The following is a 17818-nucleotide window of genomic DNA, read 5'->3' on the forward strand; positions in this document are numbered from 1 at the left end:
TCGGATTCGTTAACCACTGCGCCACGACGGGAACTCCAGAGGCTGGGATATTCTGACCCTGGCCCTGTTATAAGAAAAAGCAACTCCCTGCTTGTCGGCGAAAGAGTGATCAAGACGACCCACCCCCAGGTATTTCCGGTGCCCCTAGTCACTGCTAGGGTTCCCAGAGCAGCTCCTCCCAGAATCAGCCTCCAGTCCAATGCATGCCATTCCTTTCTGCACTCCTCCTCGCTCGTACAGCTCAGACCTCTGTCTTCTCTCCTTCTCTCCCGAGCTGCAGGCTAAGTTCCCAACCGCACCCCACTTTTAGCATCCTCTCCTCACCTGGCCTGACCCTACCTGCAAACCCTCCGATCATTCTCACCAGCCGACGCAGCTTCAGCGGAGCCCACGTCGCCTCCTTGTGGTCCAAAGACAAAAGTGCAGGCGGGCTGCGCTCACCTGGGCGGGGTCTCCTCCCGCTGAAGTGTCCGGAAATCCGTGGGTTCCCGTGAATCCAACGAAGCCCGGGTGGCTGGATTAATATCCCCGATGGCAAGAGAACTCCAGGAAGTGGACATACTCTCCCCGTGGGCGGTAATAACTGCTCTCGATCATTCTTATACCAAGAGCAGGCAGAGAGGGAGGAACCCCAGGCGGCCAGCCCAAACCGAGGAAATCCAACTTGAACTTTTTCCCTGAAGCCCCCTCGGCAGATGCTCCCCCATGGCCCTGGCGACCCCAGAAGGGGCAGAAGAGGAGAAGACTACCCTCCCCCCACCCAGGTAGCCTTGCTTTATTCCATTTTCCCCCTCCCAGTCTGGAGATTAAGTTCATCATAACTCAAATACACACAGCGCATGATCAGCCTCAGACGGATCAGGGCTCCTAGGGTTTTCCTTTATGCAGTTACTTCCCAAATGCGCTCACATCCTCACGTTGCAGCCCCTGGGTTGCCTCTGCCCCACACACCCACCTCTAGTGGGTTCTCTTCCTCTCGCTGGGTCCAGGTGAGCAGCCTCAGAGGCTGGGGCAATGGGCACTTGCTACCTTTCTCTCTCCACCCTGAATTATGAAATCTCTATGCTGGGACTCTAACTTTGGGAGATCATCACCCCCTTAAGAATCTGATGACTTGAGGTGGCCCCTGTAGCAGAGGTTGAGGGGTATTTGCCCCATGACCTCTCAGCACCACTCACTCTCATCCCTGCCCCTATTAATTTCCTAGGGCTGCCCTAACAGAATACCACACACTAGGTGACTTAAACAACAGATATTTATTTCTCCCAATTCTGGAGGTAAGAAGTCCAGGATCAAGTGGTTTCAAGTAGGTCTGGTTTCTCCTGAGGGCTCTCTCTCTCCTTGGCCTGCAGACGGCTATCTTCTTCCTGTGTCTTCACATAGTTGTTACTCTGTGTTCAGACCCCCGTGGTCTCCTGTGTATCTGAATTTCTTCTCTTCTTTCTTTTTTTGCCACACACATGGCATGCAGAAATTCCTGGGCCAGGGATCAAACCCCAGCCACAGTGGTGACTCAAGCCCCAGAAGTGACAACAGCAGGTCCCTAACCCTCTGATCCACTAGGGAACTCCCAAATTTCCTCTTCTTTTAAGGACACTGGACATATTGGATTAGAAGCCATCTTAATGGCTTGATTTTAACTCAATTACCTCTTTAAAGGCCCTATATCCAAATACAGTTACATTCTTAAGTACTGGGAGTTAGGATTTCAATATATGGGGTTGGGGGGGGTGATTCAGCCCATCAGTTTGCCCTTGGATGGCAAACTCCTGCCACTCTGCCCAAGAGCCTTCTCTGCTCTGGGCGGACGCTTCTTTTTTACACCCTGAAAAACCATAAAGGCCTTTTGGGTAAGATTGTGTCTTCTTAAGGATCCTGGGGAATGGAGAATTAAAACCGAAGTATCTGCATTGTCAATATTGGAAATCGACCCATTTAATTACAGTGTGATTACTGACGCTGTTAAATTGATTGCTTTCCTCTCCTCTTCTGTTTCCTGTTTTACTGTGTTTTCTGGTTGCTTAACATGTACCAGGAGTGAGGCTCCCAGCTTGTCACGATGGTCAGCATGACAGGCACAGCCCCCTGCTTTGCAGCCCCTGGCATCTTGCAGCGCCGGGTCCAGAACATTCTTTGGTGCCACTTCTCTTTAGGAAGCAGGGTCAGTGTCAGCCCTCCTGGCTCCAGCTGTCCAGCATCTCCCAGCCCCCTGCAGCCTTTGCTCTCCACCCCGTCGCGCTGATTAAGAGACTCAAATGCTGCCACGTGGCAGTGGTTTGAGCAGTGAGGGTGAGGCAAAAACTGAAGACAGGGCTCATGTTTTTTTCTAGAAGATCTAAGAAATGAACATCAGGGGCAAAAGGGGACACAGAGGCTGGGAAAGTTGGGAAGGTAACCAGGGGCTGCACTCCTCCTGCTGCCCCAGCTCCTCTATGTCCTGGGCTCTAAGACCTGCCACTGCCAAGATCAGAGCCTCACCCAGAGCCCTCCTCCCAGCCATCACTTCCTTGCACCCTCCTTGACCCCAGGAGAAATTCTGCAGCCCCCCACCCCTTGCTCAGGAAACCATGCTTCTGCTACTTGATGTCTTCTGACTGAGGCTGCAAGGAATGAAATGTAGCAGCAAGGGTGGTGGCTGGAGGCAGGCAGGGTCGGGGGGCAGGGTGGTGTAGCGAGAGCTGGGGTTCAGGTGGGCTCCGGCCAGGAGAATCTGTTCTCTGTGCGCTTCTACCTGTAGACTCATCAGGCCTCCAGGTGAGTAACATGGACAGAGGGCAGCCAAGGGAGGGTACCCCAGGACGGGCCAGGTCACCCTGTAGTCACCCCTCACTGGCACTCCTCCTCTCACCTCTCACCCTGTCTCCCCATGGCCACCAGCCTGTGACTTGCCCTTAGTCAAGCCACGATACAGTTTTTCAGCATTTATGCATTTTAAAAATCCATCCCGGGAGCCACCGCTTTGAGCCACCCCAACACCAGCCCGTTGCTGACCTTGACTTGGCTTCTCCCCACCCTGAGGTGCTTTGGAAGCAGAGCTGGGGCCTCTAAATCGTGCTTTCTCAACAACACCGGCAACTTGGCATTGGAGTTCCCGTCATGGCTCAGTGGTTAACGACTCCGACTAGGAACCATGGGGTTGCGGGTTCGGTCCCTGGCATTCGATCCAACGTTAAAGATCCAGCATTGCCGTGAGCTGTGGTGTAGGTCTCAGACACGGCTCGGATCCTGTGTTGCTGTGGCTCTGGCGTAGGCTGGTGGCTACAGCTCCGATTAGACCCCTAGCCTGGGAACCTCCATATGCCGCGGGAGCAGCCCTAGAAAAGACAAAAAATAAATAAATAAATACCCACTTCTTGGCAAGGTGACATGCTTCCTGCCAGTGGGCCGTGGATTGTGTGGTTTGAGGCTCATACGGGGATGAGGCATGGATGATGAGTCTGTGGCGAGGACGGTGGCGGCTGAGTGCAGAGTGTGGATGCATGCCCACGTGGCTGGGAGCACTGGGAGTGATGCCGGAGTGGGAGGGAAGGGACACTAGCTGAGCTGCATCTGGGCAGAGACCTCCCTGCGAGATGCGCTGAGCTCTGAGAACCAGGGGCGCCTTCAGTCTAAACCCCGGGGAGGCCTCCTCCCCGTGGTATTTTGGACAAGGGGCGCATGCTTAGATTTTATGAGAAAAGCTGGGTGCAGACTGCTCTGTGGGTTCTGATGTGCTGCCTTCTCCTCCTACCTCTCCTGGAGTCCCCAAGAGGTGCAGCCAGACCTGGGCGCCTCAAAACTCAGTTCTGAGGGATCCCAGGCAGATACTGGGGACCTGGGGAGTGGCCCGGTGGAAAAAGATGATAGAATCACAGGGCATTGGCCTTGCCGCCTATGAGGGACAGCGGGGGGATTAAGGAACCCTCACTGCCACCCAGGGCCTTTCTCCTGTTTGTGGGGTTTCCTGTAAATGTTTCAGATAAACAATATTTAGGAGTTCCCACTGTGCCACAGTGAATCTGACTGCAGCAGCCTGCGTCGCTCTGGAGGCACAGGTTCAATCCCCAGCCCAGGGCAGTGGATTAACGCATCTCACATTGCAGGTCAAAGCTGCGGCTTGGATTCAATTCCCGGCCTGGGAATATGCTGCGGGTGCGGCCATAAAAATAAATTCATGAATTCGATAAACAAGATTTATATCAAAAACATCGGACTCCTTTAAGTTAGCAGTGAATTTGTCTATTTGTCTTCCACGTCTACTCTGCTGTCCCACGGGTGCTCTAGGCTCGCGGCACCTGTTGAAGGAGGTGCCCAATTCTCACGTACAGGATCTTAAAACCCGTCCGGCGGCTCAGTGTCAGATTGGGCACAGCTGCGGGCTTACAGGATTCGGAAAGGAATCCTGAGCCTAGGGTGTAGGCTCAGTTGCAACTGCATGCTATCGCCACAAGGGGACACTGTGGGTCCAGCTCACTGATTCGGAGCCGGTGTCCCCGCAGCTTGAAGAACCTGCAGGGCTTGGCCACAGCCGGGCTGAGAGAAGCGAGGAAGACACCTCTCTTCCACTGTGTGTGTTGATAACTTTTATAATTATGGGGGTCACTGTATTTGTTGATAGCTTTTATAATTATGGGGTCATCTCGCTCCGTTTTCACACCTGCCCCCAGCATTTCCACCTGCATGTCCCCAAGATGTCTCAGAATCAGGATTCCAACTTCTGGTATGATCTTCCCGGCTCCAACCCACCCCCAAAGAAAACCCAAACAACTTCTCTTCCTTAGCCTCCTCTTCCTCCTCCTCCGGCTCCTCCTCTGGGGGTCTCCTTCCAACCTCCCACACTAAGACCTTGGGTTGCGGTGCCCTCCCTTTCATCCCAGACGGCCTAGATGTCACCAAAGCCAAATTATGCTCTGACCCTGGCCCTTCTCTCCTCCCAGACAGCTCCTGTCTTGCTGCACCTCATCAGGTATTCACCAAGTCTCCCAGCTTCCCAACCATCCTCGATGCTCTAACAGCTCAGGTAAGATCAAGGTCAATTCCCTCCTAAAGGTCGAGGTGAGGTGGAAACAAGCCACGTGTCCATCAGAGGGTGACTAGATCAACAGAATGTGGTCTCTGCACACAATGGAATGTTATTCAGCCTTAGAAAGGGAGGAAATCCTTACTCATGCTGCAACACGGAAGAACCTTTAGGACATTATACTAAGGAACGGAAGAGTTTTTGACTTAATCCAGAACTCCGTGGCTTTTGGATCCAGATATTTTTATCAATAGACCTGGCTCTTGAGATAGAAGTCCCGGCACATTGCGAATGGCGGGACAGACATTCCCTTCTAACATACACGGATTGAAAACAAACCTTTAAATCAGCTACTTCCTCGGTCCCTAATTTCCATTTTTAATTCAGTGAAAATTCTGGATTGACTCTCATTTCCCAAGTGGACACCTACTGAAGAAAAAGAAATTCTCTCTTTTTTTTTTTTTTGGTCTTTTTGCCATTTCTAGGGCCGCTCCTGCGGCATACGGAAGTTCCCAGGCTAGGGGTCTAATTGGAGCTGTAGCCACCAGCCTACACCAGAGCCACAGCAACTCGGGATCCGAGCTGCGTCTGCAACCTACACCACAGCTCACGGCAAAGCCGGATCCCCAACCCACTGAGCAAGGGCAGGGACCGAACCCGCAACCTCCTGGTTCCTAGTCGGATTCATTAACCACTGCGCCGCAACGGGAACGCCCAAGAAAAGGAAATTCTCAATCTCCGTTTTCTAATGAGGAATAGCTTCACCTAGAAAGCCAGAAAGCTGGCACTCTAGTTTCCAAACAAGGCTTTGTGCCTTGGGTTATTGAAAAATCCGTCTGAGGCATCTTAAGGCCCTGGCTAAGAGGACACACAGTCTAAAATTCACCCCAGAGCCCCTTCTGGCTCTTCCAGGTCCTGTGTAAGTCCTCTGGCAAATGACTTATGCTTCTCTGCCTCAGTTTCCTCATCTTGGCTGTTGCAAATAATGCTGCACTGAACAGGAATGCAGATTCTCTCTTCAAGATTCTGATTTCATTTCCTCTGAATATCTACCCAGAAGTAAGAGGGCTGGGTCATACTGTAGTTCTATTTTTAATTTGTAGAAACACCTCCACACTTTTCCATAGCAGCGGCACCAATTTATATCCCCACCAACAGTGCACCCCCCAGGGTTCCCTTTTCTCTACATCCTCACCAGCATGTGCTATCACTTGTCTTTTTGAGAATAGCTGTTATAACAAATGGGACATGGTATTGTTACGCCAGCTGCCCAGCAGCCCCTCGGTGCATCAGCTCTAGCGACAGCCCTGTGGCTGCAGGGTACCAGCTCTAGCAGCTCTGTGGCTGCAGGGTATCAGCTCTTTTACCCAGCAAGAAACCAAGCGAGCACTGGGAGAGATGGAGAACTCGGGTTTATTATGCCAGGCGGCTCAGGGGAGTCGGAGCCCTGAAGAAGGGTTTCATAACGTTTTATGGGCTAGCTCTTCTGGATCTGTGCTCGGCTGGTTGGACCAGAGTGAGAACAGGCAGGCTTGTAATTGGGGAAGCAACTTTACAGAAGCAGATGTGGGGCCGGGGGTTGGGTGCAGTTGGCTGGACTTTGCTTAGTCATCATAGCCAGGGTCTCTCTACCTTTTTATCGGGACCTTTTCTCCTCCAGTATCTCGTTGTGGTTTTGATTTGCTTTTTCCTGATGATCGGGGATGAGAAGCATCTTTGTGTCACATACCTGTTGGCAATTTGTATGTCTTCCTTGGAAAACTGTCTGTTCAGGTCCTTGTCCATTACCCAATAAACAGATTATTGAGGCTTGTCGCTATTAAGTTGTATGAGTTTCTTATATATTTTGGATAGTAACTCCTGATCAAATAGATGGTTTGCAAATATTTTCTCCCATCTCATAGGTTACCTTTCTATCTTGTGGATTTTTTTGTTCTTTCTGAGTAGAAGCTCTTCAGTTTCATGCAGTGCTGCTTATTTATCTTTGCTTTTATTGCTTGTGCTTTTGGCCTCACTCTCAGAAGATTGTTGCTGAGGCCAATGCCAAGCAGGGTTTTCCTTGTGTTTTCTTCATTAGTTTTATGGTTTCAGGTCTTATCGTTAAGCCTTTAATCCATTTCAAGTTAATTTTTTTTTTGAGGGGTATAAGACAGGTGTCCAATTTCATTCTCCTGCAGGTGGAAATCCAGTCTTCCCAGCACCATTTATTGAGGAGATTCTCCTGTCCCCCCTGAGTCTTCCTGACACCCCCGTTGAAGATCAGTTGACTGTTTGTGGGTGTATCTCTGGGCTCTTGATTCTGTTCCACTCTCCATGTGTCTTTTTTTGTGTGCTAGTGCCATTATTACATTTTGGTTTTGTTTTTTGTGGTTTTTCTTGAGGGGGTGGCCAGGAACTGAATCTGAGCTGCAGCTGTGACCTATACCCTAGCTGAGGCCAGATCCTTAAGCCAGGGCACTGGCCCGGGGATCAAACCCACACCACTGCAAAGACAGAGTCAGATCCTAAACCCACTGGGCACAAGCAGGAACTCCAGTTATTATATTTTGTAATAAAGTTTCAAGTCAGGAAGGAGGGTGCCCCCAGCCCAGTTTAGTTCTTTCTCAGGATTGCTTTGGCTATTCTGGGTCTTTTGCCGATCTATATGAATTTTAGGATTGTGTTTTCGATTTCTGTGAAAAATGCCATTGGAATTTTGATAGAGATTGCACTGAATCTATAGACGGCTCTGTGCAATCCAGACATGTGAATGTTAATTCTTCCAATCCGTGAACACAGGTTATGGATCCATTTATCTGTGACTGCTTCCGTTTGTTTTTGCAAAGTCATAGATTTCCCTGCACAGCTCTTTCATCTCCTGTAAGTTTATTCCTGTTTCATTGTTTCTGATCGCTATTGTTAATGTGCTTGTTTTCTTTCTCTCTTTATTTTCTGATTCACATGTTCTGAAACAGTGTATACTGTTTTCCACCGGGGCTACACCATTCTGCATTCCCACAAGCCAGGCACCGGGGTTCCAGGTTCTCCACAGCCTTGCCAACCCTAGTTATTTAGGGGTTTTTTTTATTTGTTTGTGTGTTTGTTTTACAGCAGCCATTCTGATGGGATGAGACAGTCTTCACTGCTTCATGGCAGCACTCTACTCGGTCAGTTTTGAAACAGTTACGTGTTTCCTGCCATTTTAAAAGCATAAGCTTTCATTTGAACTGGGCTCATTTCTGATGAGAGGCAGGCAGCCCTGGCCAGCGGAAAGTGCCCCGACCTGTAGTGCTACACGTCAGGGTTCTGACCCACGCTGTCACTGAGAGACCCTGAGCCTCAAAGAACTTTTCTCCAGGCCTCAGTTTCCTCATCTTAGGGGTGGGGGGTCGGGGGGCGAGGCTAGCATGAGAATCTACTGTGCTCCAACCTCTTAGCTGAAACAGGCCTGGATCCATTTAAGCCGGGTCGCGCTTCCGCTCCTTCGTGCTATGTTGCATTTCTGTTTTGTTTCTTTCATTCATTTGGCTGCCCCGGGAGGGGGGCGCAGGCCCCGCCCACCGCCTTCGAGCCTGGAGAGCCACCGAGAAGGGGGCCCTCCGGGGTGCTAGAGAGGGCGCCTTGCCCGGCTGACGCGGGCGCACTTCCGGCCTTTGTGTGCCACCCAAGACGGCGGCTCCAGGGGGGCAGCCTGCGCTCCCCACTCCCGGTGGTGCGGCGCCGGGGGTGCGTGGGTTCCCCGGTTATGCAGCGTCATTCTCAACCTGTGCGGCTCTAGGAGGCCCCGCGCCCGCTGCGAACGCCCTGTGTCCCTTCCAACCCCTGCATTTTTGGTCTTGCCCTCCTCTTGCTCTCTTCTCGATGGGGGACTTAGCAGGACTTGAGGTTGGGGAGCGGGATTGTCCCAGGTTTGACCCCTCATTCGTTCAGGCCTCCTAGGAGTCAGCCTGGCTGCAAAGTTCAGGCGGATCCCGCTCCCTCCCACTTCCTTGCTGCCGCCCCCAGACTTGACTTTTGAAACGACCCTCTGGGAAGCCCAGGTCGTTGAACCAAAAAAACGCTAACTGGATCCCCCGGCGTCCCGTGTGCTTTATTCTCCCACGTACACTTAATCAGCTGAGTTTTAGCCCGGGCATAGGGGGAATTAGATCAGACTAGATTCTTGCGTTTTCCCAGACCTGAATGCTCTAGCAAGAGAACGGATACGTGTGTGATGCCGATATAATGTGAGAGAGACGGTGTGAGGTATACGCGAGACAGAGGATGCAAATAGAGAAGGAAGGATCCGGTTAAAAAGCTGCTGGGGCAGAGATCAAGTGGATAAGACTTTGCAAGATGGGTGGTAGTGGAAGGAGGGTGAGAATTGGATCCGTGGAAATGCCCTACCAGCCCAGGACATTCCCCATAGAGCTGGTGCAAAAGCACAAAGGTGAAAGGGATGGGAGGGCTGGGGAGAGAGTGGTAAATATTTCAACACCATTCTGATAATGTTTATTTTGTGCTGCGCACTGGAGATGAAAGAATGTGTGGCCACAGATCCCTGTTCAAGCGGTTGTTAGATCCCTTTTGCTAAAAATAGTGAAAGTGGTTCAAAGGTACAAACTCATAGTTAGACAAATTCTGGGAATGTAGCTATAGTGAAAAATAAAAATCATTATGTAAAAAGTTAAAAAATAATAATAATAAATTCTGGGGATGCAATGTACAGCATGGTGACTAGTTAATACTAGAGTATTGTATACAAACGCATTGTGTATTTGAAAGTTGCTAAGACAGTGGATCTTAAAAGTTGGCATCGCAAGAAAAAAATTAACTGTGTGAGCTGATGGATGTTAACTAAACTCATTGCGATCCGTTTCACAATATTTCCATATATCAAATCATTATGTTGTATATCCAAAGCTAATACAATATTATATGTCAATTCTATTTCAATAAAACTAGGGGCTTTTTTGCTTTTTTTTTTTTTTTTAGTTTATTATTAAAGTATAGTTGATTTACTTTTTTGCTTTTTAATTTTTGGGTTTTTTTAATTTTTTTAAGAATTTTTAAAATTTTTCCTTATTTATTTATTTATTTTGGCTTTTTAGGGCCCCATATGGAGGTTCCTAGGCTAGTGGTCGCACCCGAGGTACAGCCGCTGGCCTAGGCCAGAGCCACAGCAACACAGGATCCGAGCCTTGTCTGCAACCTGCACTACGGCTCACGGCAACACTGGATCCTTATCCCACTGAGTGAGGCCAGGAACCGAACCCACAACCTCATGGTTACTAGTTGGATTCATTTCCCCTGTGCCACAACAGGAACTCCCTGTCGTTTTTGTTAAATAAAAGGAGAAGGTGACCCGAGGGAAGGGCTGCAAAAATCCGTTGAGGCTGTAGAGTTAGGGAGACAGGCAGATACACAAAGATTAAGGACAAGTGTGCGTAAGCCTTTCCAAAATAAAGCATGTGGCCACCAAAGCCAACAGGAGGAAAAAACAGGCATGTACTGTACCACATTGGCCTGAGGCTTGCTGAATTCAGCTTCATCCCTGTGCTTTGTTTTTTTGTGTTTGTTTTACTTTTTCCTATATTTATTGACAAAAGAAAGATGCTCAGATAACAAATGTGAAAGGTAGCCTATTAAAAAATATGTAAAATAATGGAATTCCCATTGTGGCACAGCAGAAACAAATCCGGCTAGTATCCATGAGGATGTGGGTTCGATCCCTGGCCTTCCTCAGTGGGTCGGGGATCCGGCATTGCCATGTGCTGTGGATGGAGCCCTAAAAAAAAAAAAAAAAAAAAAAAAAAAAGCAAAAATTTTTTTATTGTTAAAAATATGTGCATATGCCTAAAGAAATCTGGAAGGGTGTTCATTTGGCCTGTCTCTTACCCCGAGGCCTTGTGTGGTCATTACTTCTTTTCTCCTTTTTGTCTTTTTTTTTTTTTTGATTTCCTAAAAATTTTCGATGTCTTTTTGTTGTTTTTACTAAAATATAGTTGACTTACTATGTTCTGTCAATTTCTGCTGTACAGCAAAGTGACCCAATCATACATATATATACATATATATATATATTCTTTTTCTCATATTATCTTCTATCATGTTTTATCACAAATGATTGGGTATAGTTCCCTGTACTGTACAGCAGCACTTCATCCATGTGCTTTTGTTTGCAGATGCTGTTGCTTAGTGGCACAAAACATGCTGAGAAAACTTGTATATGAAACCATAGGACTCGGGGTTCCCTTGTAGTGCAGCAAGTTAAAGATCTGACATTGTCACTGCCTTGCTGGGGTGGCTCCTGTGGTATGGGTTCACTCCCCTGCCTGGGAACTTTTACATGCTGCAAGTGCAGCCAGAAAAAAAGAAAAAAAAGAAACACTAGGACTTCATGTTGCACTAATGTGAGCCAGTTCACATTCTGGAAACACATAGTCTATCTAGACACACTATCTAGTCACTGTTCTCTTATGGTCCTTTTGCAACTCACAAGCTACATTTTGTTCTCAATTTTCTCAGGAGAGAATGTGATGGAAAATCATTTGGGTTCCATAGCAGAGATGCACAATTATCAGGAATCTGAAAGCATGGGGAGAAGATGGGTGGCGTGGATGAGATCAAAATATATGCAATACGGTCATCCTGGAGTGACAAGGGTCCAGTTTACAAATGCTCTGTATGTACAGTGGCCAGATGCACCCTGCCTCCTTCTTCCCCTTCACCCCTCCCCCAGAATCCACCACCCCTGAAGGTGCTGGCCAGCAGCCAAGAGTAAAGGCTCAGGGACACGTCTGATGAGGCATGTCCTTCATCACCACCTCAGGGGAACGTGTGCCCCTGCCTTTTCCTACCCATCACTGCCGGCAGTTATGGCATCTCAGACCCTTTCATGGGGGCACACAAGCTCCCCCTTCGTATCCCTGCAGCAGGCTCTCTCATTCATCACTTGCCTTTTACCTTTAAAAACACACTGTGGTTTTTCCTCTCACCCTCTTCATTCCATGTGTGAACTTAAAAATGACAATAATCACTGCTGATTTGACTCACAATAACCCAAAGATATAAGTATATCAAGAAAAGAGAAGGCTGCGAGTTCTCCTGGAGCACAGCGGGTTAAGGATCTGGTGTTGTCTCTGTAACAGCTTGGGTCACTGCTGTGGTGAGAGTTTGATCCCTGGCCCAGGAACTTCCACATGCCATGGCATGGCCAAAAGAATAAAAATAAAAAAGGAAAGAAGGAAACAGAAGTCTCACACAGATAATTTGCTCAGACAATTAAATCCTGCTTGCATGGAAATTACTGTAATAGTCTTTGAAGCTTTTAAAGTTATTTTTAAATGACTGGAGAAGTCTGAATTTTTTTTAAAATGGCATTCCTGAAGTTCCCTGATGGCCCAGAGGGCTAAGGATCCAGCATTGTCACTGCTATTATAGGGGTTCAGTCCCTGGCCCAAGAACTTCCACATGTCATGAGTGCTACAAAAAAATAAGTACTTTTTTTCTTTTTGGCCACCCCTGGGGTATATGGAAGTTGCCGGGCCAGGGATCCAATACAAGCCGGAGCTGCAAACTATGCCACAGCTGCAGCAATGCTGGATTCTTAAGCCACTGCACTGGACCAGGGATCAACCCAGCATCTCCTCAGAGACAAGCTTGGATTGTTAACCCACTGTGCCACAGCAGGAACTCCTAAGTAAAATTAAAAAAAAAAAAAAAAATGGCATTCTTGGCACAACCCTCCCCATTCACCTTTTTTTTTTTTTTTTTTTTTGGCTATTGTCTTTTAGGGCCGCTCCCTTGGCATATGGAGGTTCGAATCAGAGCTGTAGCTGCCAGCCTACATCAGAGCCACAGCAACTTGATATCCGAGCCACGTCTGCAACCTACACCACAAGTCACAGCAACACCGGATCCTTAACCCACTGAGAGAGGGCAGGGATCGAACCCGAGTCCTCATGGGTGCTCATCGGGTTCGTTAACCCCTGAGCCACGACAGGAGCTCCCCCATTCATCATTTTTAAAACATGGTTTGACACAAATGTTTACTTAGTCATGTTCAAGGAGGAACTCTAAGCCTGTTTAAAAATGAAAACGCTATGTTTTGCTTAAGGCTTAGTCCTTATTTTCTTATTGCCAGCAGCTGCCTTGATACTTCTTATCCTTTTTTGTAGTAAATGTATTTACAGGAGCGAAGCAATTCATACACTCTTGCTTTCCGATTTCCTTTCGGGCAATGGGTATAGAAACATTATTTCTTGGATCCACGCTGGCCGTCATCCCTTATGCCTCCTGATCCCACTTGGAACGTGAAAATGCCCTTTCTGGAAGCAGGTCTGTAATCACAGCCTGCTAACCACAGGGTCCTGCTACTGGAAGGGTAGGACTGGAAGTAAAGCCAGGGCTGCGATGGTGGCTCTTTCAAGGACGTTTCCTTCCCAACGGCTCAGTCTGCGGAAGAGCATTGCTCAGGGACCACCCCCCACCTCAGCCCCCTGCCCACTTCCTGCCCCTAAGGGTTCATCCCAGAGCACTAGGCAGTCCCTGAGCCTGGATTTTGTCTGTTTGTAAGTGGGAACATCAAACTTGTCCTCTCATCTCGTTGAAGATTCCATGAGAAAGGACAGAGGAAAGCACTACTACAGGACATTAGCACCTGTCACGGCCACAAAGCATTAGGCGCCTCCTGGGAGCCAGCTTGGTGCTAGGCGCTTTGTATCCACAACTCCAGCATTCATTCATTCATTTTGTCTTTTTAGGGCCACACCTGAGGCATATGGAGGTTCCCAGGCTAGGGGGGGGCGAATCAGAGCTGCCGCTGCTGGCCTGCACCACCGCCACAGCAACACCAGCTCCAAGCCCTATCTGTGACCTACACCACAGCTCATGGCAACACCAAGATCCTTAACCCACTGAGCGAGGCCAGGGATCAAACTTGCATCCTCATGGATACTAGTCAGATTCATTTCGGCTGAGCCACGCCTGGACTTGATCATTCTTAAAACTCAGAACAGCTGAGCAGGATTGGCATTCTCATGCCTGGTATTTCAATGAGGAAACTAAGGTGCAGACAGTGGCCAAAATTCACCAGCTCTGTAGGGGTCCAGTCAAGTCAGTTTGGGGTCAAAGCTGAGCTCTTTTCACTGAAATCCTTCCCCAGATATAGGCTCTTATTTTCCTCTCTATTCACAGTGAAGACAAGAGCTAATTAGAGTTCTTTTGTAGAATGTTTCTCTTTTTTTCCATTCTTTAAAATTGTTGTGGGGTTTTTTCTCTTTAAATTTTTTAAAATTTCTTTTGTTTCTTTAGATTTTTTTTTTCTTTTTTAGTTTTTTTTCTTTCATTATTTACTTTGTTGTTGTTGTTTCTTTGGAAGCTGTTTAAAGTTTTTAACTAACTGTGATGGGATGACAAGGACCATCACGGTGTCCACACTGCGGGCTGAGAAGATGGCACCTCTCCCTCCACAACCTGCACCCTCAATTTAGAACAGGCCCCAGGCCGTCTGGAAAGTGCATGAACTCTCGGCGCTGGAGGGGGGTAGTTTTTGCTGCATAATGTACAAGAGGAAAATTAAAGTATTTAAGGGAGTTCCCGTTGTGATTCAGCGGCTTATGGACCCAACTAGTATCGATGAGGATGTAGGTTCAATCCCTGGCCTCGCTCAGTGAGTAGGGATCTGGCATTGCTGTGAGCTGCAGTGTAGGTTGCAAATGAGACTCAGACCTGGTGTTGCTGTGGCTGTGGCTTAGGCCTGGGAACTTCCATATGCCTCAGGTAAAGCCCTAAAAAGCAAACCAAAAAAAAAAGAGAGAGAGAGAGAAAGAAAAAAGTATTTAAGACAAGTGGGTAGTATGATCTTGCTTTCCAGCAGAGAGAGAGATGCCAGGAGATTCTTTACCCAAAGTACTGGCTTCTTCATGTTATCAAGTAGATGCTCCAATGACAAATGAAATGGAAAAACAGGACTTGATTGTTTTTTGAGAACTGCTAAAGAACAACAAAACAAAACAAAAATTTTTTTTAGGAAATGCAAAGAAGGCCTTTCCCATTGGGGCTATAAAATGTTTCCTTTAGGCCTTGAGAACAGTTCGATTTATCACTTGAGGCGTTTTCTTGTGCCACAGCGGGTTGAGGATCTGGCATTGTCACTGCTGCACCTTGGGTCACTGCTGCAAGCACAGGTTCCATCCCTGGTCCAGGAACTTTCAAATACCGTGGGCACAGCCTAGATAGATAAATAGATAGATAACCACCTGAATTCAGGTACATTTTACGCTTTAGAAAAATCCTGGGGTTCCCATTGTGTCACAGTAGAAACACATCCAACTAGTAACCATGGGATTGCAGGTTCCATCCTGGCCTCACTCAGTGAGTTAAGGATCTGGTGTTGCCATGAGCTGTGGTGTAGGTAGCAGATGAGGCTCAGATCTGGCGTTGCTGTGGCTGTAGCTCCTATTCAACCCCTAGCCTGGGAACGTCCATATGCCACAGGTGCAGCCCTAAAAAGAAAAAAAAAAAAAGGGAAAGAAAGAAAGATCCTGGAGCTCTTTCTTCCTGTCCCCGAACAGCCTGGCTGCTTCTCAGCTCCCCATGCATGGGTGTCATCTGGAGCTCTCCTCGGGGTGCCCTGGCCCCCCTTCCCCACCCATCCCCCATGTTGGATCGCCTGCTTCTGGATCCCATTTCCCTCTTGATTACCCCTCCTTTGGGTGAAGCTTATCCTCCCATAAGCATCCTGAGATAGAGTGCCTGTTGGAATAAATATTTCGAGACCTTGCATACCTGAAAATGTCTTTTTACTCCCCTTTAAAAAGTAGCTCTGTTTTAGTTTGGATGTAAAATTCCAGTTTGGAAATTATTTTTCCTTGGAATTTCGTCTTCCGACTTCCAGTATGGCTATTAAGAAACCCAAGAGCATTCTGAGTCTTCGTCCTTTATATGAGACCCCTTTTTGATTTCTGGAAATCTTTGGGCTCTAAAATTTCACAAAGATGAGTTGATTTTGTTCATTTCTTTCCCCTCCGTGTTCCTGGGCACTCAGTGGGCTGTCCATGACCTCTCTCTCTGAGAAATTGCCTTAAATTCTTTTACTGATAATATTCCTCTCTTCCTTTTCTCTGTTCTCTCCTTCCAGAATTCCTAAAATTCAGATGTGAGACCTCCCAGACTGATTCCCTAATTTGCACGTTTTTCTCTCTGTTTTAAAACCTCTTTGTCTTTTTTATTTGCTGTCACACTTCCATAACCTTCTCTTCTATTGACGTTTTCATCTCTGCTCCAATATTTTCCATTTCTGAGCTATGCCTTTGGTTTTCTGAACATTCCTTTTATAAAGCCCCCTGCAGGAAGTTCCCGCTGGTTGTGGCTCCACAGGAACCAGGCTGACTAATGTCCATGAGGATGCGGATTCAATCCCTGGCCTTGCTCAGTGGGCAAGGGATCCTGCATGGCTGTGGCTATGGCATAGGCTGGCAACGGCAGCTCTGATTCCATCCCTAGCCTGGGAACCTCCATATGCTGCACATGCAAGCCTATAAAGCAAAAAATTTTTTAAATTAAGCCCCCTGCAGTTTCTTCTCATCTGTCTGAGGAGGTTAACAAGTGGAAGGTTTTGTTCAGTGTTTTCTTGTTCTTCCTGCACTGTCATGATTTCCTGGTCTTTCTCTCCCTGTGACCCGATATTATTTCATGGGTGAGAGATGGAACCTGTGTTTTTCACTTCTTCACAGCAGGCTCCAAGCCCCCCAGCTCTAAACTCATCCAATTAAATACGGCCCAACAAAGCGTATTTTTAGCCACTTAGAGCCTGCCCGCCTTGCAGAACAGCATTCAACATCAGCTGGCCCAGAGAAGATAGATCCAGGGCTATTAAAGACCCCAAACTGGAGTTCCTGCTGTGGCTGTCACAGCTGCTCAACTCTGCCATCGTTGTTCAGAAGCAGCTGTGCAAAGGAAGAAGCGTGACTGCTTTTCAAAGTCCTTTTATTTATGGACACTGAAATTTGAATTTAATAGAATTTTCTCATCTCATGAACAATTTTTCCCTTTTTTCCCAGCCATTTAAACATGTAGGGTGTTCCCGTCATGGTGCAGTGGTTAACGAATCCGACTAGGAACCATGAGGTTGCGGGTTCGATTCCTGCCCTTGCTCAGTGGGTTAACGATCCGGCATTGCCGTGAGCTGTGGCGTAGGTCGCAGACTCGGCTCGGATCCCTCGTTGCTGTGGCTCTGGCATAGGCCGGCGGCTACAGCTCTGATTCGACCCCTAGCCTGGGAACCTCCATATGCCACAGGAGTGGCTCGAGAAAAGGCAAAAAGACAAAAAAAAAAAAAAAAAAAAAAGTAAAACTCTTAATGTATAAATAGTGGTGAGCTGCCTTTGGCCTAGCAGCAGAAGTTTGACTGTTCTGGTGCTAGAATATCAGATCAAAGTTTATTATCAAAGATGCCTGAAGTTTTCTTCTTTCCTTTCTTTTCTTTTTTTTCTTTTTTTTTTTTTTTTTGGCTTTTCGGGGCCACACCCACAGCATATGGAGGTTCCCAGGCTAGGGGTCCAATCGGAGCTACAGCTGCCAGCCTCCACCACAGCCACAGCCACAGGGGACCCAAGCCGAGGCTGCGACCTACACCACAGCTCAAGGCAACGCCTGATCCTTAACCCACTGAGCGAGGCCAGGGATCAAACCCACATCCTCATGGATACTAGTCGGGTTCATTAACCCCCGAGCCACAAAGGGGACTCCAGAGACCCTCCTGAACCTTTCTTACTCCTCCCCTTAGCACTGCTCCCCGCCAGTGCTGGGTTTTGCCTGCAGGTATCAGGGTTACCAGTTCTTTCTCCCTCGTGACGC

The 17818-nt window shown here is 48.0% G+C and overlaps 1 long non-coding RNA gene across 1 annotated transcript; it reads left to right on the forward strand.

Moving 5' to 3' along the window:
• Positions 1–492: 492 nt before the first annotated feature.
• LOC110259869 (uncharacterized) lies at positions 493–9629 on the forward strand. Its single transcript, XR_014840114.1, has 2 exons — positions 493–764; positions 4917–9629. It is a non-coding gene; the product is annotated as an uncharacterized LOC110259869 (long non-coding RNA).
• Positions 9630–17818: the final 8189 nt, after the last annotated feature.

Source organism: Sus scrofa, chromosome 3, assembly GCF_054392235.1.
Source record: "Sus scrofa isolate SSC_HxYL_T2T_F1_AM1 chromosome 3, Sscrofa_HxYL_maternal_Yorkshire_Landrace_v2.0, whole genome shotgun sequence".
Lineage (NCBI taxonomy): Eukaryota > Metazoa > Chordata > Mammalia > Artiodactyla > Suidae > Sus > Sus scrofa.